Here is a 26,953-nt window from a genome sequence, read left to right as displayed (position 1 = left end):
CGTCCATCCTCGGGCTGAAGTCTGGATCCAAGCGGCGGCTGAAGAAATCCATCATCGGGCTGAAGTCTTGAGCACAATATGCAGCATGGGAGTCATGTCCCAAGATTACGCAGAGAGGGCAATAGAGAGTTAATGCTTAAAGGGACAGTATACACTCATTTTCATATAACTGCATGTAATAGACACTACTATAAAGAATAAGATGCACAGATACTGATATAAAAATCCAGTATAAAACTGTTTAAAAACTTACTTAGAAGCTCTCAGTTTAGCTTTGTTGAAAAGGTAGCTGGAAAGCCCACTGCAAGTGGGAAATAAGACCCTCCCCCTTCTTTTGCATATGAAAAGACCCTTTACACAAACAGGAGCAAGCTGGAGAAGGTAGCTGACGGTATTCACATAAAACTTTGGGGCTTGGTTAGGAGTCTGAAAATCAGAGCAATATTATTTAAAAATAAGCAAAACTAAACATTTTTTTTTTTTTTAAACTTAATGGGCTATATAAATAGATCATCTACAAAACATTTATGCAAAGAAAAAATGAGTGTATTATGTCCCTTTAAACAAAGAGAGGCATTTTGGATTGATGAATTGGACACTATGCAGCCTAAAGGCATGAATATAGACTGGGACTTATCAGTTTTTCTTTAAAAATCAGGTCTTTAAAAATCAGTTCTCCAAAAATCAGGTCCTTAAAAACTAGCGGCTAGATTTAGAGTTTGGCGTTAGCTGTCAAAACCAGCGTTAGAGGCTCCTAACGCTGGTTTTGGCCGCCCGCTGGTATTTAGAGTCAGTCAGGAAAGGGTCTAACGCTCACTTTGCAGCCGCGACTTTTCCATACCGCAGATCCCCCTACGCCATTTGCGTATCCTATCTTTTCAATTGGATCTTTCTAACGCCGGTCTTTAGAGTCTTGGCTGAAGTGAGCGTTAGAAATCTAACGACAAAACTCCAGCCGCAGAAAAAAGTCAGGAGTTAAGAGCTTTCTGGGCTAACGCCGGTTCATAAAGCTCTTAACTACTGTGGTCTAAAGTACACTAACACCCATAAACTACCTATGTACCCCTAAACCGAGGCCCCCCCACTCTAATAAAATTTTTTAACCCCTTATCTGCAGACCGCACACCGCCGCCACCTAAGTTATCCCTATGAACCCCTAATCTGCTGCCCCTAACACCGCCGACACCTACATAATATTTATTAACCCCTAATCTGCCGCCCCAACGTCGCCTCCACCTACCTACAATTATTAACCCCTAATCTGCCGACCGGACCTCACCGCTACTATAATAAATGTATTAACCCCTAATCCGCCTCACTAACCCTATAATAAATAGTATTAACCCATAATCTACCCTCCCTAACATCACCGACACCTAACTTCAAGTATTAAACCCTAATATGCCGACCGGACCTCACCGCTACTCTAATAAATGTATTAACCCCTAAAGCTAAGTCTAACCCTAACACTAACACCCCACCTAAGTTAAATATAATTTAAATCTAACGAAATAAATTAACTCTTATTAAATAAATTATTCCTATTTAAAGCTAAATACTTACCTGTAAAATAAACCCTAATATAGCTACAATATAAATTATAATTATATTGTAGCTATTTTAGGATTAATATTTATTTTACAGGCAACTTTGTATTTATTTTAACCAGGTACAATAGCTATTAAATAGTTAATAACTATTTAATAGTTACCTAGTTAAAATAATTACAAAATTACCTGTAAAATAAATCCTAACCTAAGTTACAATTAAACCTAACACTACACTATCAATAAATTAATTAAACAAAATACCTACAATTATCTACAATTAAACCTAACACTACACTATCAATAAATTAATTAAATAAAATACCTACAATTATCTACAATTAAACCTAACACTACACTATCAATAAATTAATTAAATACAATACCTACAAATAAATACAATTAAATAAACTAACTAAAGTACAAAAAATAAAAAAGAACTAAGTTACAAAAAATAAAAAAATATTTACAAACATTAGAAAAATATTACAACAATTTTAAACTAATTACACCTACTCTAAGCCCCCTAATAAAATAACAAAGCCCCCCAAAATAAAAAAATGCCCTACCCTATTCTAAAATTAAAATAGAAAAGCTCTTTTACCTTACCAGCCCTTAAAAGGGCCTTTTGCGGGGCATGCCCCAAAGAATTCAGCTCTTTTGCCTGGAAAAAAAAACATACAATACCCCCCCCACCAACATTACAACCCACCACCCACATACCCCTAATCTAACCCAAACCCCCCTTAAATAAACCTAACACTAAGCCCCTGAAGATCTTCCTACCTTATCTTCACCACGCCGGGTTCACCGATCCGTCCAGAGGAGCCTCCGAAGTCTTGATCCAAGCCCAAGCGGGGGCTGAAGACGTCCATCCTCCGGCTGAAGTCTTGATCCAAGCAGCGGCTGAAGAAGTCCATCATCGGGCAAAAGTCTTCATCCTATCCGGGCAGAAGAGGAGATCCGGACCGGCAAACATCTTCATCCAAGCGGCATCTTCTATCTTCTTCCATCCATCGACGAGCGGCTCCATCATCAAGACCTCCGGCGCGGATCCATCCTCTTCTTCCGACGTCCTAACACAGAATGAAGGTTCCTTTAAGGGACGTCATCCAAGATGGCGTCCCTCGAATTCCGATTGGCTGATAGGATTCTGATCGGAACAGCCAATAGAATGCAAGCTCAATCTGATTGGCTGATTGGATCAGCCAATCGGATTGAACTTGAATCTGATTGGCTGATTCCATCAGCCAATCAGAATTTTCCTACCTTAATTCCGATTGGCTGATAGAATCCTATCAGCCAATCGGAATTCGAGGGACGCCATCTTGGATGACTTCCCTTAAAGGAGCCTTCATTCGTCGGTAGTCCGTCGGGGAAGAAGGATGTTCCGCGTCGGCGGAATGAAGATGGATCCTGAAGAAGAAGATTGAAGACCCCGCTTGGAAGATGACATCGCCCGGATGGAAGACTTTTTCAGCGCCGCTTGGAAGATGACATCGCCCGGATGGAAGACTTCTTCAGCGCCGCCTGGAAGATGACTTCATCGGATGGAAGATTTCTTCAGCGCCCCTTGGAGGATCACTTCTGCCGCTCCGGATCTCCTCTTCGGTTCCATCGGTGGGTCGGCTGGCTGAAGACAACTCAAGGTAGGATGATCTTCAGGGGGGTAGTGTTAGGTTTATTTAAGGGGGTTTGGGTTAGATTAGGGGTATGTGGGTGGTGGGTTTAAAGGTTGGGGGGGTTGTATTTTTCTTTTACAGGCAAAAGAGCAGTTTTCTTTGGGGCATGCCCCGCAAAAGGCCCTTTTAAGGGCTGGTAAGGTAAAAGAGCTTTGAACTTTTTTAATGTAGAATAGGGTAGGGCATTTTTTTATTTTGGTGGGCTTTGTTATTTTATTAGGGGGCTTAGATTAGGTGTAATTAGCTTAAAATTGTTGTAATATTTTTAAAATGTTTGTAATTTATTTTTTTTATTTTTTGTAACTCAGCTTTTTTTATTTTTTGTAGTTTAGTTAGTTTATGTAATTGTATTTAATTGTAGTTATTTTTAGTTAATTTATTTAATTAATTTAATGATAGTGTAGTGTTAGGTTTAATTGTAACTTAGTTTAGGATTTATTTTACAGGTAATTTTGTATTTCTTTTAGCTAGGTAGTTATTAAATAGTTAATAACTATTTAATAACTATTCTAACTAGCTAAAATAAATACAAAGTTACCTGTAAAATAAATATAAACCCTAAAATAGCTACAATATAATTATAATTTATATTGTAGCTATATTAGGGTTTATTTTACAGGTAAGTATTTAGCTTTAAATAGGAATAATTTATTTAATAAGAGTTAATTTATTTTGTTAGAATAAAATTATATTTAATTTAGGGAGGGTGTTAGTGTTAGGGTTAGACTTAGCTTTAGGGGTTAATAAATTTATTAGAGTAGCGGTGAGGTCCGGTCGGCATATTAGGGGTTAATACTTGAAGTTAGGTGTCAGCGATGTTAGGAAGGGCAGATTAGGGGTTAATACTATTTATTATAGGGTTATTGAGGCGGGAGTGAGGCGGATTAGGGGTTAATAACTTTATTATAGTAGCGGTGACGTCTGGTCGGCAGATTAGGGGTTAATAAGTGTAGGTAGGTGGAGGCGACGTTGGGGGCAGCAGATTAGGGGTTAATAAATATAATATAGGGGTCGGCGGTGTTAGGGGCAGCAGATTAGGGGTTCATAGGGATAACGTAGGTTGCGGCGGTGTACGGAGCGGCAGATTAGTGGTTAAAAAAAATATGCAGGGGTCAGCAATAGCGGGGCGGCAGATTGGAGGTTAATAAGTGTAAGGTTAGGGGTGTGTAGACTCGGGGTACATGTTAGGGTGTTAGGTGCAGACTTAGGAAGTGTTTCCCCATAGGAAACAATGGGGCTTCGTTAGGAGCTGAACGCTGCTTTTTTGCAGGTGTTAGGTTTTTTTTCAGCTCAAACAGCCCCATTTTTTTCTATGGGGGAATCATGCACGAGCACGTTTTTTAAGCTGGCCGCGTCCGTAAGCACCGCTGGTATTGAGAGTTGCAGTGGCGGTAAATATGCTATACTCTCCCTTTTTGGAGCCTAACGCAGCCCTTCTGTGAACTCTAAATACCAGCGGTATTTAAAAGGTGCGGGGGGGGAAAAGCCAGCGTTAGCTACGCGGGTCGTTACCGACAAAACTCTAAATCTAGCCGTAGGCCTTTAATAATCAGGTGTTTAACAAAGGTACAGGATGAAATAAGAGGAGAGAGAGAAAAAAATAATTTATTAAAGTCTAGTTGGTTGCAACTCATTTATCAAAACTCTGTTGGTTATAATAATTTTTTCTCCATTTTTCCTCTATTTAAATCATGTAAATACATTAAATTAGGTATTTTTAGTGTATATAAGTCCTCAGTATTATGAAATTTTGATGTTCTGTATAAATATCAATTTATAAATATATTAGATTTGATGCTTCTATCTGAATAATGAATGTTCATTAAGAGTTAATTTTTGTAATTGTTTTTAGCGCCACCTAGTGGTTTGTAACTATACAGGGAGTGCAGAATTATTAGGCAAGTTGTATTTTTGAGGATTAATTTTATTATTGAACAACAACCATGTTCTCAATGAACCCAAAAAACTAATTAATATCAAAGCTGAATAGTTTTGGAAGTAGTTTTTAGTTTGTTTTTAGTTATAGCTATTTTATGTTAAAATAAGTTTTATTTCATTCCACAAGGTGAATGCAGTGTACAATTTTCATAAAACGTTACAATGGTACATATCATCTTAATTACCCATATATAAACATTGTTTATTACATTTCTGAAATAGTTTCCAATTAGGGTTTTCCTTTCAAGCTTTAGTTAACAATGCATATTCATACATAAACCTTGGGAATATTTTCATTTAGTATCTAGTAAACAAATAAACATCGGAACTTAAAACAATCAAAACCCAGTGTGGTCAAAATACTTCTAACTGAATTAATTTAACCGCTTCTATTGGGACACCAACTCCCAGAACCCCCGCTGGCCCAGGATCTCTCTATATATGTCAATCCCTCTATTTTATAACTATTTTCTTTCTCTTCTTAACTATTTAGTTCTCTACTATTCAAGATCCAATAATACCAGGTTGCCTGAAACTGTTCTTCTGTGCCCTGAATTCTAGAAGCTCCTTCAGACATAATATATATGTCTTGGATCTTATCCTTTACTTCTGTCCAAGTAGGAGTGCCTTCCTTCCAGTGCCTGGCAATGCAAATTCTGGTGGCTGTGCATAGTATTCTAATATATCTATTGATTGCTGGAATAAATTTTGGAAAACCTTGATTCAGTAATGCCTGAAACATGGTTAATGTAAAGTTTTCCTCTAATGTATAATTTAGTAATTCATTCAACCTTTGCCATATATCCTTTATTACCACGCATTCCCACCACATATGCTTATAAGAGCCTATCTCCCCACATCCCCGATAACAGAATTTGGTGTTTCTTTTGGAGTAGTGGGATGTGTTTATCGGGGTCAGGTACCATCTAAATATCGTCTTAATGGTGTTTTCCCTCAGGTCAGCGCTCAACAGTCCCTTACAAGACTTATACAAAATTTGGTACCAATCTTCTCTTGGAAGTACGACTCCTACATCATCTTCCCATTTTAATAATATATTGGGTTTGATTTTAATTTTGCTTCTTTGAATGTCTATATATAATCTGGAGATCATCTGTCTTTCTCTGTCTATTGACCTACACATCCTTTCAAGATTTGTCCCTGGTTGGTGCTTGTGGTGTATGGTGTAATTGTTTAAGGCTGAGGAAATCTGTAGATATACATACCAGTGTAGTTTGTCTGGGTGTATTGTATCCTGTAAGTGATTGAACGTAATAATGCTATTATTTGTCATGTAGTCTGCTACCCTGTATAATCCTTTGTTTGACCACTTCCCTACTTGCTTCTGTATCTCTTTTGGAATAACGTACCTAATGGGTATAGACCATGTATTTGTGGGCATAAGTTCTTTGGTTTTTGTGACTGCTCTCCAGAGGGACCACTTGTCCATAATGGTAGATATTTTGTTCATAATACTATTTCCTCCTACCCCAGTGTCCCATAAAATACTGTCTGAGTTGTCTCTGCCTACTAGTCCTGTTTCTATTTTTGTCCAGATCACGCTCTGTGACTGCTTGCTTAAGAGGGTGGCTTGTGCAATCCTTGAGGCTTGGTAGTAGTCTGCTAGATTAGGTAGCCCCACTCCCCCAAGCTGTCTGTGTCGGGCTAGTACCTGAGAGGCTATTCTCGCTCCCCTGTCTCCCCTTAAAAAGGACTGAAGGTCTGACTGTAGTCTTTTCAAATCTTGGAGGGGCACTGTAATTGGCAATGCGCAAAATAAATATAAGATTCTAGGAATATGTTCATTTTAATAGTTGATAGGCGACCATACCACGAGAAATTTCCTTTCTTCCACTTCTGTAACTCCTGTCTAATTTGTTTGTATAATGGGATGTAGTTTAATTTGTACAGCTTGTCCCCTGAATCCGAGATCTTAGTGCCTAGATAAGATAGAGAGTGTTTGGTCCATGTCATTTCAAAATTAATCTCTATAATTTTTTGTGTATGAGAAGGGATCGAAAGCGGCAAAGCCTCACACTTGTCTAAATTCACTTTGTAGCCTGAGATCTCCGAGAACTCCCCTAAAATCTGATATAGGTGTGTCAAAGAATTAAGCGGTTTGGTCAGCGTCAGTAGGATATCGTCAGCGAATAACGACAATTTATATTCTGATGTTCCTATGTTTACTCCCTTAACTTCCTCGGATCCTCTAATACAGGACGCAAGCGGCTCAATACATAACGCAAATAGGAGCGGGGACAATGGGCAGCCTTGGCGTGTACCATTTAAAATCTATAGGGATCTAGACTGATAGCCTGCTGCGCTTATCGTGGCTGTTGGTGTGGAATAAATTCCCTTAACTGCTTGTATAAATTCTCCTTTAAACCCAAATGCCCCTAGGGTTTCAAACATATATGTCCAATCAATTCTATCGAACGCCTTCTCCGCGTCCAGAGATAGGAGCAGAGAAGGCGTTCGCGTCTCCCTCAAGTGCTCTATAAGATCTATAGTTCTCCGTATGTTGTCTGGGGCTTCCCTTCCCTGGATGAAACCTACCTGATCAGGATGTATAATGTTTGGAAGAATCGTCTTAAGTCTATTGGCTAAAATCTTTGTCAGAATTTTTATATCTTGGTTGATCAGGGAGATTGGTCTGTAATTTTTGCACAGTGTGGGGTGTTTCCCAGGTTTGGGGATAACTACTATCTTGGCCCTAAGAATGTCTGTTGGGATCTTTTCTCCTTTCATAATGTCATTACAAAACTTCCTAATGTGTGGGACCAGTGCTAACTTAAATAACTTATAATATTCACTGGATAAACCGTCAGGTTCTGCCGCTTTACCTATCTTCAATTCCTTCAGCACATTAACAATCTCTTGGGTTGAGACCTCAGCATTCAATGCTTCTATATCTGTTTCACTGATAACCTTGAGTTTAGCTTGTCTCAAGAAGTTAGCAGTAATAACCCTCTTCTCTATTGAGTGTTGAACTTTCTTACCGTCATAGAGAGTTTCATAATATGATGCAAAAATATCTGCAATTTCCCTCGGATTACTCGTCCCTATCCCCTCTTGATTTTGTATAGATGAGATTGTGTACATTTTTGTTCTCTCTCTCAATTTATTCGCTAAATATCTGTCAGGTTTGTTTGAGTGTATAAAGTAGGTGCTTTTCAGTCTCTGAATTGCTCTAAGCGCTGCATCATTTAAGACCTTTGCTAGAATATGTCGCTTGGTCTGGAGCTGTTTGAGAATGGAGTCTGACTGGGATAGCTTATGTTGAGTTTCAAGTTTATATATATCTGCCTGTAGCTGTTCTATAGCCTTATTGGCAAGTTTATTGAACTTTGATTTTTCTTGAATAAGAATCCCTCTTATAAAAGGTTTATGTGCCGCCCAGGAGGATAGCGGATTGTCTGTAGAATGCTCGTTAAGCCTCCAGTATTCCTCCATAGTTTCAAGTATCCGTTTATATGTATGTTTGTTGCTAAGAATGCTTGGGTCATATGTCCACGATCTTTGTCTATGTATGTCAATTATGCCTGTCAGGTCTGTCTGTACAATAGAGTGGTCAGACCACACACAGGAATGTATATTTGCCTTTCTGATATTTGGTATTAAAGTCTGACTTACTGTTACATGGTCTAATCTGGTATATGTTTTATGAGCATGCGAGAAAAAAGTATGGTCGTTTGTCTGCCCGTATAAGGTCTCCCAGGTGTCAACCAAATTATGTGAGGCTAGGGATTCCCTAACTGACTTAATTATCGCTAGTTGTCTTTGTTGTTTCTTTGTAATTTTTTTGCCCATAGTATGCAAGTGGAGCGACAATGGGATGTTAAAGTCACCTGCTAGAATTGTTCTTGTTTGGGACCACTGAGTGAGGTGATAAGAGACTTGATTAAAAAATATGTGTTGTTGTTCATTCGGTGCATAGATATTACAAAGTGTAATCTTCGTATCTTGGACCATACCCCTCACTATGAGAAATCTGCCTTCTTTATCAGCTACTACCTCCTCTACCTTGAAGTTTAAGGAAGAATGGATGAGGATAGAGACCCCTCTCTTCTTTTGGTCAGCTGTGGCATGGTAGTGTAGGGGGAAATGTCTATGCCAGTACTTAGGTATTAGTGTTTGTGTAAAGTGTGTTTCCTGTAGGAAAACTAATTTAGCTTTTAGCTTCAAGTATTGAGTAAGGGCTATCTTTCTCTTAACATTCGTGTTTAAACCTCTCACATTATGTGAGAGAACTGTAAGAGTAGATGACATTATTGGTTACAATATAAACCTGTTAATCGTAAGACAGCACATACTCCCTAGAGTAGGATTGACAGAGGCTCTTTTGAACATCAGTGTCCCATTTGACCACACATGAAAACAACATAATAACAATTGAAACTTTATAAACAAATAAAAACAAAATTCATTCAGGTAAAAGTCCTGAATATAACTTGAACTGTCCATATCAATTTTGCTGCAAATAAAAGAAAAAATTTGTGCAGGGTTATAACTTATTATAATTAGAGCTATAGTCTTAGAGGTTATTACACCTTAAGTAAATAAATCAGGGCATGTGTCCCGTAAACCACCTTCACTGTTCAAGTGTAGCATTGTTCCTCATGGGACAGTCTCTTTTGTTTCAAATCAAACATCTTGTATCATCCTCCCTATCTCCTGGGAGACTGTCTGAACTTATTAATAAAAACTGTCCTTAGCCTGTGGACAAAGAGATAACTTGCAACACATCTTACCCCAACTTAGGGGGGGCATAACTCTATCCCCCTTCTACAAGCTTTAATAGCCTAGTCTTTCAAGGGGAGAAACCATGGTGAGCATAGATCAGTAAAACATTATAAAGTATACTCATCTGACTCTTGCTCTTCTGTAGGGTCCTATAGTGTTCTTCCGCAACTTGCTATTTTGTTTTTTTCTTGGTCACTTTGGTCCATTTGGGTCTTTTGTTCTTTTCTTCTCTTTGAGAGGGTCTTTCAGTTTCTGAGTCGCTGTGGCTGGAAGGTAGATCAGGTGCGTCCAGGCCCAGGTATGTGCAGATTTCCGGAATATCCCTTTTGTCCTTTATCGTCAGAGTTTTACCTTCGTGTAATATCTGTAATGCAAAGGGGAAACCCCATCTATAGTTTATTTGGTTTTTACGGAGCAGCTGGGTAAGAGGTCTGAGCAGGCCCCGCCTCTGTAGAGTCCGAATGCATAATTCTTGATAAAACTGGACTACTACACCTTGATATTTGAAAGTTGGATTCTTCCTTGCTGCTTGGAGAATCAGTTCTTTTTCAGGGTATCGGAGCAACTTAACTATGACATCCCTAGGGGGATAATCTCCTTTCGGCTTTGGTTTAAGAGCTCTATGTGCCCTTTCTAGTTGGAAGTTGTCTTCCTCCGTGCAGCCTGTGATTGTCCGGAAAAGTTGTTTTAGGAAGTTGTGCAGGTCTGATTGCATTATAGTTTCCGGAATTCCTTTAAGTCGCAAGTTACTGCGGCGAGAGCGATTTTCCATCTCCTCCATTTTGTCTTGGAGAGCATCCAGTTCTATTTGCTGGTCTAGGGTCCGTTGGGATAAGTTAGTTACTGTCTCTTCGACATTATTTTCGTTCTCCTCCAGAGTCGAACCTCTCATACCTAAATCAAGAATTTCATGTTTAAGTTCCGCTAGGCTATTGGTGACGGAGTTTTGGAAAGAGTCCATTTTATTCCACATCTTTTCAAAATTTGTCTCAATATCTTTTTTTGAAACTAGCGTTTTAATATCAGCTCTCGTGACCGGGATCAGCTCCTCAGGACTGGCCTGCACACTTAATTCTGCATCCATTTCCTCTTCCTGCTCTGCATCTTGGGGTTCTGTAGCTTTGTCACCCTTAGAGGATTTGAAAAACAAGCTGGCTGCAGCCGCTTTACCCACCACCTGTGTTTTATTTAATTTTCTAGAAGCCATGCCTCTCTTTTACTTGGGAGGGTCACCTTGTCAGATAGCAGTGTTATATCCCCCAGTTAGACCTTCAAAAAGTTGCATATAACAAGTTGCAGGAAAAACGTTCAGTGTAATAAAACGATTCTACTCTTTATAAATGACACAGCCAGAAATCGACTCAAAGATTATACCATATATCTGTAATGACCGGCTTGTGTATATGTTAACCCATTCAGCTTCTTTATCTGTTGCTTTAGTTGCTTTAGCCCTTCCTGGGCTACTTCTAGGCCGGACTCCCTTACCGCTAAATTGGTGCTTTATTATTTTATTCCCATATCATGGGGCTCTTTTAAAGATTAAGCTGAGACCTCCCGGGCACCTTCTATAATGAAAAAGGGCAGCATGGATCATCTTATGTGTGGCCTCTTAAGCTGCGTGGCCATATATTCTTAGCCCGTTACATGTGAGCTGCCGCGGGAATGTTCCCCTACCCTTTCAGGAGATCACAGGCTGCGCCTTCGGTTATGCTTACTTGCGGTGGTGTGGATGCATTATCGGCAAGTCTTAGGGATGATCGCAGCGTGTATATTCAATTGTAGTGCCGTATCTGCAGATCGCTTCTTTAGCTGCTAAGATGGCGCCTCCGTTCAGCCCAGTCAGCGTTGCCTCAAAGCTTCCTTTGTCTTATGTTCCTGAACTCTGGGAATCAAGCATTTGCTTCATCTTTATGTCGGTTAGTTACCCAGAGCTAGTTCTAGTTGCGGTAGTGGTGTTTTACGGGTTTTAATACCTCTTAGTTTAATGTCCTGCACAGAGCTGCCTGATTATGCGGCCATCTTCGTCTCCCTTCCGAAAGGCTCATCAGTTATAGCTATTTTAGGGGGGATATCTGTGTGTGCAGGTGACTATTACTGTGCATAATTATTAGGCAACTTAACAAAAAACAAATATATACCCATTTCAATTATTTATTTTTACCAGTGAAACCAATATAACATCTCAACATTCACAAATATACATTTCTGACATTCAAAAACAAAACAAAAACAAATCAGTGACCAATATAGCCACCTTTCTTTGCAAGGACACTCAAAAGTCTGCCATCCATGGATTCTGTCAGTGTTTTGATCTGTTCACCATCAACATTGCGTGCAGAAGCAACCACAGCCTCCCAGACACTGTTCAGAGAGGTGTACTGTTTTCCCTCCTTGTAAATCTCACATTTGATGATGGACCACAGGTTCTCAATGGGGTTCAGATCAGGTGAACAAGGAGGCCATGTCATTAGATTTTCTTCTTTTATACCCTTTCTTGCCAGCCACGCTGTGGAGTACTTGGACGCGTGTGATGGAGCATTGTCCTGCATGAAAATCATGTTTTTCTTGAAAGATGCAGACTTCTTCCTGTACCACTGCTTGAAGAAGGTGTCTTCCAGAAACTGGCAGTAGGACTGGGAGTTGAGCTTGACTCCATCCTCAACCCGAAAAGGCCCCACAAGCTCATCTTTGATGATACCAGCCCAAACCAGTACTCCACCTCCACCTTGCTGGCGTCTGAGTCGGACTGGAGCTCTCTGCCCTTTACCAATCCAGCCACGGGCCCATCCATCTGGCCCATCAAGACTCACTCTGATTTCATCAGTCCATAAAACCTTAGAAAAATCAGTCTTGAGATATTTCTTGGCCCAGTCTTGACGTTTCAGCTTGTGTGTCTTGTTCAGTGGTGGTCGTCTTTCAGCCTTTCTTACCTTGGCCATGTCTCTGAGTATTGCACACCTTGTGCTTTTGGGAACTCCAGTGATGTTGCAGCTCTGAAATATGGCCAAACTAGTGGCATCTTGGCAGCTGCACGCTTGACTTTTCTCAGTTCATGGGCAGTTATTTTGCGCCTTGGTTTTTCCACACACTTCTTGCAACCCTGTTGACTATTTTGAATGAAACGCTTGATTGTTCGATGATCACGCTTCAGAAGCTTTGCAATTTTAAGAGTGCTGCATCCCTCTGCAAGATATCTCACTATTTTTGACTTTTCTGAGCCTGTCAAGTCCTTCTTTTGACCCATTTTGCCAAAGGAAAGGAAGTTGCCTAATAATTATGCACACCTGATATAGGGTGTTGATGTCATTAGACCACACCCCTTCTCATTACAGAGATGCACATCACCTAATATGCTTAATTGGTAGTAGGCTTTCGAGCCTATACAGCTTGGAGTAAGACAACATGCATAAAGAGGATGATGTGGTCAAAATACTCATTTGCCTAATAATTCTGCACTCCCTGTATAAGGTGATATCATTCAGTGAGTATATCAGCTTGAGAAAGGGACAGAAGTCCTGAAACGTTGCTGTTGTTACCCTGTTGTTTTACAATGCAAAGAAATAGAGGCACGTCCACGGTTATGCAATTAAAAGTCTTTTTATTCAAAGGAACAGCAGATGAAAAATACTGTTATACAGATCAAACAGCTTAGGTTGAGAGATCTTGGGTGATTCCCAGGGACCCACTGACGCGCTTCGGCTCGCTGGCCGTAATCGTAGTGTGGTCATTTAGCCTACCTCGGCTCTTTTTAAATGTACAGGCTGTCGCCTATTGGATAAAACCAAAACCTGGGAATTAACCCTTGACTCTCAATATGCTTAACTTATATTGGTTCTATTTGTTATATTCGTTATTTTGCACCTTGCAACACTTCCAATTATTTCCTTCATAGGACAAAGCTATGATACATAGTATATATATTTACATGTATAATTTAATCAAAATTTTTAAATAATATGTGCTTCTATATACAATCGTATTTACCGTTGATCATGACATTTATTTGAATTAAATTCCTATTTATCCATTAATGGATTCCATTTTAGTTGAAATAGTTTTTTATTGTTGAACATACTTGACAAAACAAAGTGGCTTTGAACATTACACATTAATCATCTTACAAATCAGCATCATAACTCAGGTTGAACAATGTGCAACTGCTATTCAGTATGTTCCAGTACCTAAATGGAGGTTTCTTATGAGGGAGGTGAACATAATGTCCAAAGAAGAAGAATTTTTGAGCAATATTGTCCTTTCGTGTCCCCTCTCTCCTTTTAGTTCCCATAAGTTTCATCTTTAACCTCACTTTTCCCGTATCAAAAAATTGCAAAATTACATTTCAAACACATTAACTCCAGTGCCAAACGAAAATAACTTAGTATGAAAGAAATAATAAAAAAATTAATAAAAATAAAATAAAATATTTTTAACAGTAAAAATAGTAATAACAATAGCAATAACTTGCCTGCCTCTTTATCTCTTTTTACTGCTGTTGATCCAGGGAAGGAGCCCGCGGTCTCATTATCGAACATGGGTTTGTACGTACAGTCTTTGTCTCTTATCCCCCATGTCCACTTGTTTGGTTATCTACTTATTATCGTGATTGGGTGTCTGGTAACTATATTTGTGGTCCTATAAACCCTTCAATATCCAGCAGTTCCATACTTTTAAAAATCTTTCATGGGTATCTTGTGTGAAGGATGCTAGTTCTGACATCCTATGGGTATATTTAATCTTTTCCATTACCTCCCCCCAGTTGGGTGCTCCTGTCTTCCAGTATTTAGCCATGCATATCCTGGTAGCTGTACAGAGGGTGCGAATGAAAGTGTTTATAGGTGCATTAAAAGGGTGGATGTGTTCATTTAGTAATGCTTGTGATGCCGTCAATATAATATTTTCAGATAACACATCACTCAATAGAGTAGATAGGTTGGTCCATATCTGTTTTATGTGTGGACAGTCCCACCACATATGAATGTATGTACCTGTCTCCTCGCATCCCCTGTAACAGTTTTTACTACCCTTTGAAGTGTAGTGTGAGGTGATTATCGGAGTGAGGTACCACCGAAAAGTGGATTTAATGCAATTTTCTTTGAAGTCTGCGCTGATTAACCCCTTCCCGGCTGCCTGGAAAATAGTTTCCCATTCCTCCCTTGTATGTGTTATATTTATGTCTTTTTCCCACTTCTCCATTGCTGGGGTTTTAGAAGTAGCCTTAGCCTTTTTTTTATTCCTGACCGTGGAACCAGAACATTTCTCTAGTATCGTCAAATTTTGTCTAGGGTTTTGGGGTGCAGCTTTTGTTATGGCCGATGCTAGTTGTAGATGTAAAAACCAGTGTAATTTTTCAGGTTCTAATTTCTCCTGTATTTGTAGATATGAAGCCATCCTCCCCTTGTGTAGGAAATCCGCCACCCCATACAACCCCTTATTTTCCCATTTCCCTATTTGTGAATGAAAGTCTGGGTTAATAATTGTTCTGATCGGTCTCATCAGTGAGTCCCCTGGAAGCAACTGAAGAGATGTTGTTAGTGAATACCACATAGACATCATCTCCTCCGTTAGTCTCAAGGTCTGTGTATTTTTTGGTGATTGCCCCGGTCGTTCCCAAAGAATGTCATCCGGGTGTTTGCTTCCTGACATAAGGGTCTCCACTCTCACCCACACCAAATCATTTGGTGTCTTACCGAACAGAGTCGTCTGCGCTAACCTCGCCGCTTGATAGTAGTTCAACAAGTTTGGAACTCCCACCCCTCCAATTTGTTTGTGTAGTAATAGTGTACGGGAAGGGATCCTAGCCTGTTTGTTGCCCCTTAGAAATCTTATCAGATCCGTCTGTAGTTTATTAAGTTCTAATGGGGGGATTCTGATTGGCAGAGCGAGGAAAAGGTACAGTATCCGAGGTAGAATGTTCATTTTAATAGCCGATAGACGACCATACCAAGAAAAGCTGCCTGTCCTCCAGGAGCTTATATCTTTCCTAATTGTCTTATATAGTGGGGTGTAATTAAGTTTATATAGTTCTGTTACGTCACTTGATATTCTGATTCCAAGATATTTGATCGACTCTTTAGCCCATGAGAAAGTAAAATTGGCCTCAATTACTTTTTTAGTATGATTTGGAAGGGCAATAGGTAGTGCCTCGCATTTATCTAGGTTTATCTTATAGCCTGATATGGTCGAGTAATTTTGTAGTATTTGATATAAGTATGGTAGGGACTTCATCGGTTTAGTCAGGGTCAGGAGGACATCATCCGCAAATAGAGAAATTTTGAATTCATGTCCTCCTATCCCGACTCCATGAACCTCTGGGGTCTGGCGAATCATCGCTGCCAAGGGCTCTATGCATAGCGCAAACAGCAGTGGCGAAAGGGGGCAGCCCTGTCTTGTCCCATTCCGTATTTCTATAAGTTTCGACTGATAGCCAGCCGCTCTAATATGGGCTGTGGGGTGGGAATAAATGTTCCTAATAGCTTGTATAAAGGGACCTTTAAATCCCGATTTCATTAGGACCTCCATCATAAATTCCCAATCTATCCTATCAAACGCCTTCTCCGCATCCAGAGATAGGACCAGAGAAGGCGTTCGCGTCTTGTTCAGGTAGTCGACCAGGGAGATCATGCATCTGGTATTATCTGGTGCCTCTCTTTCTGATATAAAACCCACCTGATCCGGGTGGATCAGGTCAGGAAGGTACTGTTTAAGTCTGTTCGCCAGAATCTTGGTAAAGATCTTTATGTCTTGATTAATTAGGGAAATAGGTCTATAACTTTGACATAGTTTGGGGTTTCTATCTGGTTTTGGTATCACAACAATCTTGGCTTGTAATATTTCTTTTGGGATATCCCTACCTTGCAAAATGTCATTACAGAATTTGTCTATATGTGGAATTAGAGTGGTTTTGAAAATCTGATAGTACTCTCCTGGGAAGCCATCTGGGCCTGCTGCTTTTCCCGGTTTGAGTTCCTTAATCGCTATAAGCACCTCCCTGGTCGACACCGCTTTATTTAAATCGTCATTGATCTTTTGATCTATGTGTCTAAGTTTTGCGTCTACTAAGAATTGGTGTCGTAGTTGTCTAGTCTTGTCGTCATGTGCAGTCTTCTCTCCATCATAAAGATGGGCATAGTAATGGGCGAAAATGTCTGCTATCTCTTGGGGGTTAGAAGTAGTCGATCCGTCTTTTTTCTGCAAGTATGGAATCGCATAAGATTTAGTCTTTTCTCTAAGTTTGTGTGCTAAATATCTGTCCGGCTTATTGGAGAACAGAAAATATTGGGATTGTAGTTTTTGGGCTGCTCTGAGGGATGCTTTGTTTAGAATTGTTGCTAATTCGGTTCTTTTAGTTTGTAATTCTTGGAAGGTGTCTGCTGCTAGATTCTTCTGGTGTGTTTTAGTCAGAGTGTCTATTTGTGCCTGTAAAGAGTCGATCTGAGATCTATTAGTCCTGTTTAAAACAGCTTTTTCTTTAATAAGTAATCCCCTTATGAAAGGTTTGTGAGCTGCCCATGTATTAATTGGATTGGCGGTGGTGCCTGTGTTTAATTCCCAGTACTCTATTAATTCGCGGGATATAAAATTATGTGTTGTCGGGTTATGGATTACATACGGGTCAAAGTTCCATGAGCGAGCTGTACTAATTTGGAATATTTCTTTAATGTCCACTTGGACTATTGTATGGACCATATGCATGCATGGATAGTGGAGACCCTTAAATCTGGGATCCAAATCTGGCTCACATAGACGTAGTCTAATTTAGAGTAGATTTTATGTGCATGGGAGTAGTATGTGTAATCTGTGGTTTTGCCATATAAGGTGTCCCAGGAATCTATTATGTTGTGAGATAGGAAAACCTCTCTAATCTTTTTGATCAAGGAATGGTTTCTCAACTGTTTCTGAGTTAACTTATGTTCTCCTGTGTCTAAGTGTGCATACATTGATATATTGAAATCCCCCCTATCAGTATCCACGCCTGAGACCATTGAGTGAGCAAGTATGAGATATGTGAGAAGAAAGAAATTTGTGTCTCATTAGGTGCATAGACATTACATAGGACTATTTGTTTGTCTCGAAGTGTCCCTCTTAGTATCAGAAATCTCCCCTCTGGGTCTTTGATTGTTTCCTCTACTACAAATTTTAGGGATTGATTAAGTAAAATTGACACTCCCCTCTTTTTTTTGTCTGTTGTAGCATGGAAATGTTGGGTGAAACATTTAGACCAGTATTTTGGTACTATCTCTTTGGTAAAGTGTGTTTCTTGTAAATAGATTATGTTAGCTTTTAGCCTAGAGTATTGGTTCATTGCTGTCCTCCTTTTAATATTCGAATTTAGACCCCTCACATTGTGTGTAATTAGTTTAATGTCCCCCGTCATTACTTACAGTTTTTTTTTTTGAGTCTGGGGCTCCTCCCCTGGATCCACCTCTAGATTATGTGTAGTAACCATCTGTAGTCTTTGAAGAAATATGGTTCCTTCCTCAGTCACCTCAAACAAACAGGCAAAACAACATGTTAGAACGAAAGTCAACATCAGAGTATAAGTACTGATAATAACGAAAAACTTATCTTCTCTATAGTTGAAAAATAAATGAAAAGCAGTAAACAAAAAAAATAAAAGAAATCCCAACCCCCTCCCTCCAATCCACATAAACAACATTTCTTAAATACATTTTACCTTCACTGCTTGTAAGCTTAATGTCTAGTACAAGAAATTTAAGGTTTCATCTTTCTTCTTTTGTTAAAAAAAGGAAGAAAAAAAGAGAGAAAAAAAACAAAAAAGAGGGGGGGGGGTAAAAGACCCCCACATCCTCCTAATCAACCAGATGTATGAGTAACTTCTTACATTGCATAACCTAATTGCCTTGCTTCTGAATAAGCTACTGGATCTTTATTTATTTTGGATACTCTGAATACAGAGTCCTATATTGTCACACTGACCTGCTCTCCTGATCTAAAAATGGATAAAGCAAAGGAGAGAAGAGAGCAGTGCCTTGTGGCATCACACCCTGGAAATACATCTAGACCACAACTTGACTAGCATACCCTCAATTGAGTTAAGAGATAACAATGTCACATTTTAGCTTTTCTTTTCGTCACCCTGGTCCATCTCTGTCGTTGTGGTTGGCCCAGGTCAGTTGGTTTCTGTCATGTGTCTTCTGGTGTTTTAGCTTGCGGCAAATCTGGAACCTCCAATTGTAGTTTGCTGCAAATTGCTGGAATCTCCAGCTGTTCTTTTAGACTTAGAGATTTTCCATTATGGAAGATATGGAGATTAAAGGGAAATCCCCATCGGTAGCTTATCTGATTCTTCCTCAATAGGGTGGTGAGTGGTTTCAGAAGGAATCTTCGTTGAAGAGTCTTGACACATAGATCCTGAAAGAATTGGATGACTGTCCCTTGGAATTTAAAAGTGGGATTTTTTCTAGATGCCGCTAGAATTGTCTCTTTTTCTGTGAATCTGAAAAATTTCACGATTACGTCCCTGGGTGGGGCATCTTCTCTGGGTTAGGCTCGTAGAGCTCTATGAGCTCTCTCCAATTGAAACTTTTCATCGTCAACTTCCCCAGTAATTGCCTGAAAAAGTTGGTGTAGATAGATGTTTAGTTCGTCAGCAGAGACTGATTCTGGTATTCCTTTCAGTCGCAGGTTGCATCTGCGGCTTCTATTTTCGAGATCTTCTAATTTCTCTTGAATCTCATTCATTTCTTGTTGTTGGTCCGACATCTGATGTTTCAGGGTTGATAAATCTTCCGTGTTAGTGATTTCTGCTTCCTCTAATGTTTCCACTCTGGTGCCTAGTTCCGTGATGTCACTTTTTATTTCTGCAAGGCTATTAGTGACAGTATTCTGGAAAGAATCAAATTTCTCCCACAGTTTGTCAAAATTCTTATTAATGTCCTGCTTAGACACCAGGGATTTTAGGTCAGCTTTTGTAGCAGGAATAGAATCTTCGTCGTGGAGTAGGTGTCAGATTCAACCTCATCTTCTGTGTTATTACTTGCATTTTCTAAAGTTTTTTCCCCTCTTGCAGGTTTGAAAAACAAGGCAGCCGCTGATGCTTTGGGCCCTTGGGAGGGTTTGTTTTGCTTCCTGACTGACATGGCGGTAAGGGAACAGAACCCAGTCAAGTGCTTGAGAATACCTTTCTTTTAGACTCAAAGATAGAGAGCTGATATCTATTGGGGTAATTGAATGTTCTGTAGCCAGATATATGCAGGATGGGTGTAAAGGATGTGTCTCTGCTTTTTCCTGTGCTGTAGCTTTAAGTTTTCTTCGTTACTGAATTGTGTATCCCATTTCTGACTAAGGTGTGCATAGTTAGAGGGTCAGCCTTATTACATTTTCAGAATGATTTAAAGGTTTCTATAAATTCCTCCCAGCCAGTCAGAAAGCCCAGTTGTTTGTCTTAGATAGGGAGTGTGCATGAATAATCCTAGTAGTTATGTTGATACATGTTGCTCAGAGCAGGCCCTTTTCTAACTAGCAGATATCTCTAAGCAGCGGTGCAATGGCCATTTATAGCTATTTTCAGCTCTTTGCATAAATAATGACAGACCTGCCTTTAGTCTGATTACAGCGGCAATATTAAAATGTCCCACATCCACATGCTGCTATATAAAGGTTTTCTCCTCCTTTTTATTTTTATTCTTGCTTGAACATGTCAAGGGTTTTCACTGACCCCCATTAATTTATTCTGCTCTCAAACCGCTGCAGTTTCTTAGCGTCAGAACATGCAGTGTAGCTTATAGTAGCTCAGACCTGGCGTCTTTCATTAGCTCCTTTATAGGATGTTAAGGTAGTAATGTCCCACAATAAACTTTGTTTTGAATACATCCCTCCTTCCCCTCCGCAACCTGACTGATCTAGGTCACATATCCCACAGCCGTTCAATAAAAGCATGCACGTTTTTCCTTACTTGTCTGTCAGACTTTTCTTTTTTTTTGTCCGGTGAGCAGAGCCCGTTAATGAGGAGTGGTGCCTGTTAAAGCTTCTTGCGGCTCGTTTGTCAGCTGTTACCCCAGTCTTAGAGTAAAGTTCGTCTTGCCACGTGGGCAATATGGCGTCTGGGTTCTTAACGCTGCTGCCTAAAGTACTTTGAGCGTTCCTACAGCGTTCTGTTTCACCTCTCCATCATTTGTCCGAGTGTTCTACTCGTAGTCACCCCAGTCCTAAGTGATTTTGAGGATTCTACCTGTTCTGTAGTAACCTTAAATTGAGCAGTGTTTGCGGAGCTCAGTAATCACAGCTCCATCTTAGGACGGCTCCAAGCCCCGCCTCCAATGGATTCCATTTTAAAGGGACACTTGCTAAGATTAATTCACAATAATTACACAATAATATTGTCTTGAATTGTATAAAGAAGACCTTTTCATCAAGTTAATTTCTAAACAATTGCCTACTAGACAAATAAAAATATATAGTTATATCCTTATGTGCGAAACTGTTTTCAACAAACAGTACGCTTCACAAATGTTTGTATAACTATAGATATTTCTCTGGAAATTTGAGGGAGACTTCTTCCTCCAAAGATGTGGGACGGCCATGGGAGCTAAGTTTGCCCCATCCTATGCAAATCTATTCATGGGATGGTGGGAGCTGTCCCACATCTTTGGAGGAACAAATCCAGATAAAGGCCACATAGCCTATTACAGACGTTTTATAGATGATTTTATATTTATCTGGTGTGGCAGTACTAAAGAGGCAGAGGAATTTGTAGAAAGACTAAATATGAACAATGCAGGTATTCAATTCACTTTTGAGATAGGTAACAGAAATATAAACTATCTGGATGTCACCCTTAGGGGGGGAAATTTGGGCAAAATAGATGTAGAAATATATAGAAAGCCCATATCGGGCAACACTATTCTACATGCCCATAGCAACCACCCACAAAGGGTCTTTAAGTCAGTAATAAGAGGTCAGTACATAAGATTAAAGAGAAACTGTACAGACAAAGAAAATTATCTTAAACAGGCTGAAGAACTCAATAAAAGATTGAGATCAAGAAGTTATAACCAAGGAGACATAGATTTGGTAAGGAAATTAATTGATGATGAGGATAGGTCAAAATTTCTAAACTATAGGAAAAAGTATGAAAAGGAAAAATTGGGAGAAGATAAAATAGTAACGTTTGTTACTCAATACAGCAACCAATATGAACAGATTTGTCAGATTATAAGAAACAACCTTTCTTTACTAAAGGCAGATGATGGCCTACAGGATATTAACCCTAAAAATTGCAGGTTTGCTTTTAGGAAAGGACTATCTATAGGGAATCGAATAGCCCCTACACAATTAAAATCAGAATCCAACAGAAGAAGTTCATGGTTAGAACACACAGGGGTTTTAGAAGTTGTGTAACAGGAGAAACTTTTGAATTTAGAGGCTGTACAAATTGTAGGGCCACGTATTCTATATACCTCTTAACGTGTATTGATTGTGAGGTACAGTATACTGGACTCACTACACGAGAGGTAAGATAAAGAATAAGAGAGCACTTATCTAATATCAAATTAGGGAAATTGACGACTCCACTGGTGCTTCACTTTAAAAACCATCATAATAAGAGTAGCAATACTTTGAGATGGACTATTATTGAATCTTTGAAATCAGTCACAAGAGGAGGCGATAGAGATTCAATCTTAGCCAAAAGAGAGGTTTTCTGGATGCACAGACTAAGGACTAGGATGCCACTAGGACTCAATTCTGAATATGATTTAATTAATTTTTGGAAGTAGTCCTGGGTCTGTGCATCCAGAGAAATATCTATAGTTATACAAACATTTGTGAAGCGTACTGTTTGTTGAAAAATAGTTTCGCACATAAGGATATAACTATATATTTTTATTTGTCTAGTAGGCAATTGTTTAGAAATTAACTTGATGAAAAGGTCTTCTTTACACAATTCAAGACAATATTATTGTGTAATTATTGTGAATTAATCTTAGAAAGTGTCCCTTTAAAATGGAATCCATTAATGGATAAATAGGAATTCAATTCAAATAAATGTCATGATCAACGGTAAATACGATTGTATATAGAAGCACATATTATTTAAAAATGTTTATTAAATTATACATGTACATATATATACTATGTATCATAGCTTTGTCCTATGAAAGAAATAATTGGAAGTGTTGCAAGGTGCAAAATAACGAATATAACAAATATAACCAATATAAGTTAAGCATATTGAGAGTCAAGGGTTAATTCCCAGGTTTTGGTTTTATCCAATAGGCGACAGCCTGTACATTTAAAAAGAGCAGAGGTAGGCTAAATGACCACACTACGATTACAGCCAGCGAGCCGAAACGCGTAAGTGGGTCCCTGGGAATCACCCAAGATCTCTCAACCTAAGCTGTTTGATCTGTATAACAGTATTTTTCATCTGCTGTTCCTTTGAATAAAAAGACTTTTAATTGCATAACCGTGGAGGTGCCTCTATTTCTTTGCATTGAGAATCTATGAAGTAATCGGAAGAGAGCACTCACGGAGAGCAAGGATACCTGGCCACCACGCCCCCACTGTTAGTCATGTGACTGAAGCACGCATTGGGACGCAACCGCTGACACGGAGGAGGGATTCGAGACACAGGACGCTGAGAGAGCCGGGCATCCGCGAGTGAGTGGAGTCTCCGTGACAAACCGCAGGTGAAATTCGGGTTGTCTTGCTAAGGAGATGGGTCCCGGACGGTAAGCTCAGTAGTGTATTTATCCCAAAGTCAATGGACTTATTTGAATGAATTGTGTGTCTTAAGGCGGGTGTATCGAGGAAAACAACAAGGGTCACTTAACAGTGGGGTAAGATTGAAAGGTCACTACATATGCAGGACTCTACAGGTGCTGAGCATTTGGTAATTGTAACCCTGTTGTTTTAAACAATAAATTTGTTATGCTGTCACTCTCTGTCATTTTTGGATTACTGCTGTGACTATTGGAAGTTGGTCACTGTGACTTGCACAACATACCTGTGTGCTGGACTGTATTCCTGTCTTTGTAGTCTAGCACATTATACAGCATGGGAGTCTGGCACAATATACAGCATGGGAGTCTGGCACAATAGAAAGTATGGGATTCTGGCACAATAGAAAGTATGGGAGTCTGGCACAATATACAGTATGGGAGTCTGCACAATATACAGTATTGGAGTCTGGCACAATATACAGCATGGGAGTCTGGCACAATAGAAAATGTATGGGAGTCTGGCACTAAAGAAAGTATGGGAGTCTGGCACAATAGAAAGTATGGGAATCTTGCACAATATACAGTATGGGTTTTTTACAAAATATCAAGTATGGGAGTCTGCACAATAGAAAGTATGGGAGTCTTGCACAATATACAGTATGGGAGTGTGCACAATATACAGCATGGGAGTCTGGCACAATATACAGCATGGGAGTCTTGCAGAATAGAAAGTATGGAAGTCTGGCACAATAGAAAGTATGGGAGTCTTGCACAATATACAGCATGGGAGTCTGGCACAAAAGAAAGTATGGGAGTCTGGCACAATAGAAAGTATGGGAGCCTGGCACAATAGACAGCATTAGAGCCTGGCACAATAGACAGCATGGGACTCTGCACATCTCATCTGTATCAGGTCTGCTATGTCTCGCACCGCACTAGAGATCAGGAAGGAGGAGAAAAGTCTAGAGATGAACGCAGTAACTATTTACATTGAGCTATAACGGAACAATGACACCTACAGGTAGAAATGAAAAGTGCAGGCACAAATTTGATTTTCTCTGCACTGCTCTTTCCGGGATCCTGTGTTTAATTTGCGGGTGTCGGGGAGCCACTATTTCAATGCGGGAGACTCCCGGAACTTCCGGGAGAGTTGGGATGTCTGCAAAACCTGAGTCATTAAAATGTTGTAATGATGGTCTCCTGGTGGACGGCTCTAGAAGATGGATGCAAGCTTTCGTTGTTCAGAAGAGAACCTCTCCTTTAAATCATCATTTTTCTATGCCATCTGCATCTCCCTTGACAGAGAAACTGTCCGGAAATTACTAGCAGATACATACTGACTTCCTATTCAGTGCAATGGGGTCGGAAAATAATATTGCCGTGCAGATATTTTAGGTTTTCTTGCCGAAATTTAAACGTTTGTTCTCTAGCTATGAGAAACTACATGAAACAGTCCAGGCTATTAGTAGACCCTGTCTTAAAAAAGTTAACGCTGTAACTACACAAACCTGCCCTTCCATACTGGATCTGCAAAAAACACCTTCAACCCAGCTGCAACCGAACACTAAAACTACGGATTCAGCATTTCTCTTTCCGGACCCGGCTGTTTTAATTCAGGATATGAGTGATGCTTGTCTAACTCTTCACTCTGCCGAGAACACCTCTAAACCTAAAGAATTAATTACCAATTCCTCATCTGTCATTTCATTAAAGGACGTGATTCTTACCTCACTAATAAGGAAACAAGACACCAGGAAAATTCACAATACAGCACCACTACAGGTGACCACCTGGTCATCTGCTATTACAACCTTCCGATGTCAACAACCTCCAAAGCTTACCTTCTCCTTCTGGCTAAGGGGCCAGATGAAACACAGCTTGACACCAAACTAACCTTGATATGCCTACCTGCATACAAAACATATGAGAATGACACATTGTATGGGGACTAGCAGGATCGGTATGTAATGAGCATGTTTTGCTCCTGGCTCAGTCTTCCAAAAAATGGGGTTGGTTAAAGCATGGCTTGTGGATCCCTCAAGACTGCACATATTGCAATAGAAAGTATGGGAGCCTTTTTTGCTACTTGAAGCCTGGCACAATAGACAGCATTAGAGCCTGGCACAATAGACAGAATGGGACTCACCTGTATCATGGGATCTCACCTGTATCAGGTCTGCTATGTCTTGCACCGCACTAGAGATCAGGAAGGAGGAGAAAAGTCTAGAGATTAACGCAGTAACTATTTACATTGAGCTATAACGGAACAATGACACCTACAGGTAGAAATGAAAAGTGCAGGCACAAATTTGATTTTCTCTGCACTGCTCTTTCCGGGATCCTGTGTTTAATTTGCGGGTGTCGGGGAGCCACTATTTCAATGCGGGAGCCAATAGAATGCGGAACAGCCAATAGAATGCAAGCTCAATCTGATTGGCTGATTGAATCAGCCAATCGGATTGAACTTGATTCTGATTGGCTGATTCCATCAGCCAATCAGAATTTTCCTACCTTAATTCCGATTGGCTGATAGAATCCTATCAGCCAATCGGAATTCGAGGGACGCCATCTTGGATGACGTCCCTTAAAGGAACCGTCATTCGTCGGGAAGTCGTCGGTGAAGATGGATGTTCCGCGTCGGCGGGATGAACATGGATCCGGGAGAAAGAAGATTGAAGATGCCGTTGATAGAAGACTTCAGCCGGATCATGGACCTTTTCAGCTCCCGCTTGGATGAAGACTTCAGCCGGATCATGGACATCTTCAGCCCCCCGCTTGGGCTTGGATCAAGACATCGGAGGCTCTTCTGGATCGATCGGTGAACCTGGTATGGTGAAGATAAGGTAGGAAGATCTTCAGGGGCTTAGTGTTAGGTTTATTTAAGGGGGGTTTGGGTTAGATTAGGGGTATGTGGGTGGTGGGTTGTAATGTTGGGGGGGGTATTGTATGTTTTTTTTTACAGGCAAAAGAGCTGAATTCTTTGGGGCATGCCCCACAAAAGGTCCTTTTAAGGGCTGGTAAGGTAAAAGAGCTTTGAACTTTTGTAATTTAGAATAGGGTAGGGCATTTTTTTTATTTTGGGGGTCTTTGTTATTTTATTAGGGGGCTTAGAGTAGGTGTAATTAGTTTAAAATAGTTGTAATATTTTTCTAATGTTTGTAAATATTTTTTTATTTTTTGTAACTTAGTTCTTTTTTATTTTTTGTACTTTAGTTAGTTTATTTAATTGTATTTATTTGTAGGAATTGTATTTAATTTATTTATTGATAGTGTAGTGTTAGGTTTAATTGTAGATAATTGTAGGTAGTTTATTTAATTTATTTATTGATAGTGTAGTGTTAGGTTTAATTGTAACTTAGGT

The sequence above is a fragment of the Bombina bombina genome, chromosome 6, assembly GCF_027579735.1.
Source record: "Bombina bombina isolate aBomBom1 chromosome 6, aBomBom1.pri, whole genome shotgun sequence".
In the NCBI taxonomy this organism is placed as follows: Eukaryota; Metazoa; Chordata; class Amphibia; order Anura; family Bombinatoridae; genus Bombina; species Bombina bombina.
The sequence above is the reverse complement of the archived record's forward strand: the minus strand, read 5'-3'. Positions refer to the sequence as shown.